This window comes from Schistocerca nitens, chromosome 6 (assembly GCF_023898315.1).
Source record: "Schistocerca nitens isolate TAMUIC-IGC-003100 chromosome 6, iqSchNite1.1, whole genome shotgun sequence".
In the NCBI taxonomy this organism is placed as follows: Eukaryota; Metazoa; Arthropoda; class Insecta; order Orthoptera; family Acrididae; genus Schistocerca; species Schistocerca nitens.
In genome coordinates, this window is record NC_064619.1 from 389959054 (window position 1) to 389960996 (window position 1943).

Here is a 1943-nt window from a genome sequence, read left to right on the forward strand (position 1 = left end):
TCCTGAATGTAGGTGTGTTGGTCATCTGTTTAGTTGCTGTATCACGTGTAAATGGGCGATGATTTGCCAGAGGAATAAATTGGTGTTTACATTTTTTTGTGCAGGGTTGAAGGGGAGTATGTGTTTTGTCTTGTTTAAAAAAAAATCAGTTGCATTAAGGTGGAAGTAGAATATGCAAAATGGTGGAAACACGTGCTACTATTGCAGATGCAGTTGCTGCTTCAACTCAGCCAGTGCAAGCAGTAACAGAGCAGTCTGAGAGCATGAACGAGGAGAACTTTTGAACTTAATTGTAAGTTAGAGGCTCATAAGGAGAGTCATGATCAGTCGTAATCAGTCTCTCTTCTGTTCCTTATGACCCAGCAGTGGTTATACTGATTAATCCCTTCTCGGACAAAGGCAACGGAGGACGTGACAAATCTTGATAAAGATATTAGGGATGCTGCAGAAGCACATGGTTAATCAGATGACGTAACCTTGTATGTTGCTAATATGTGTTTGGTAGGGGATGCCTTAGCATATGCTGTCAAGCACGAGACATTGGGTAAAGCACGTAAGTTCCAGGAGTGGGCCATGGGATTTTGCCAGTAGTATGAAACGCAGCAGCGATTTTTTTTCAGGAGAAATAAAGTACATTACTTGTGCAGCACAAAGAATCTGTGGAAGTGTTCTTGGATAGAATCCCAATCGACACCCTAGCTGCAAACAGGCATTGATATACATCATTGGCGACATGTTGAAAATGTGTGCCCTGACCAGGACTCGAACCCAGAATCTCCTGCTTACATGGCAGATGCTCTATCCATCTGAGCCACCGAGGGCACAGAGGATAGTGCGCCTGCATGGACTTATCCCTTGCACACTCCCGTTCTTTCAGGAACAGGTACTACCTTCATATATAGTTAAAATATGGCTACCCGGCCATTGACATTCTTGTGTGATTGCACACGCTATGCTCCAACTCATGCGGGGCTTGGTAGATTAATTTGCCCCGAGTAATGAGTGTGATGGGCAAACATCTATTAGGCGAAACTTCCTGGCAGATTAAAACTGTGTACCGGACCGAGACTCAAACTCAGGACCTTTGCCTTTCGCGAGCAAGTGCTCTACCAACTGAGCTACCCAAGCACGACTCTCACCCCATCCTCACTGCTTTACTTCTGCCAGTACCTCATCTCCTACCTTCCAAGGCGCACTACAAATGTAGTGGTCGGGACATGGTGGGAATGTGGTTCTCACAGGGTGCACTATCCTCTGTGCCCTCGGTGGCTCAGATGGATAGAGCATCTGCCATGTAAGCAGGAGATCCCGGGTTCGAGTCCCGGTCAGGGCACACATTTTCAACATGTCCCCAATGATGTATATAAACACCTCTTTGCAGCTAGGGTGTCGATTTAATTATCGTTACAGAAGCTAATAGGATATTGTTACAGGAGGCAGAAAATAGAGCGGTGGATGTTTTTTTGCCTGGTATACCCGCTGAAATGTTACGGAGGGTATGGATGGAGAACCCAAACAACTTGGTTCTTAGGATCAAGACATTTATAGAGGTGGTGGATATGACAATAAAGCAGTGTGTGGACCATCGCTTGTTCACTTCTGAAGTCAAATGTTATAGATGTGGTCGGGAGGGGGCATGTAAGGAAGCAGAGTAAGCAACCAGAGTGCTATGCATGTGGTATAGTGGACCACCGGGCATTTTAGTGTAGAGGTAGGAAGAGTGGAAAGCACTGGCAAGGGAAGCAGCCTTTAAACGCAAATGGGATTGCTTCAACCTTCAGAAGGCAGTCCCGATACACCATAACACAGAACAAGTCAGTACGCAGATGGAACGTAGCTAGTTGGACCTTCTTCTTCTTCTTCTTCTTCTTCTTTTTGTGTGTGTGTGTGTGTGTGTGTGTGTGTGTGTGTGTGTGTGTGTGTGTGTAGGAAATGGAGAGAGT

General features: G+C 45.6%; 1 non-coding gene across 1 annotated transcript; it reads left to right on the plus strand.

Annotated features, from left to right (window-relative positions):
- Window positions 1–1258: 1258 nt before the first annotated feature.
- Trnat-ugu (transfer RNA threonine (anticodon UGU)) lies at window positions 1259–1333 on the plus strand. The gene has a single exon. It is a non-coding gene; the product is annotated as a tRNA-Thr (tRNA).
- Window positions 1334–1943: the final 610 nt, after the last annotated feature.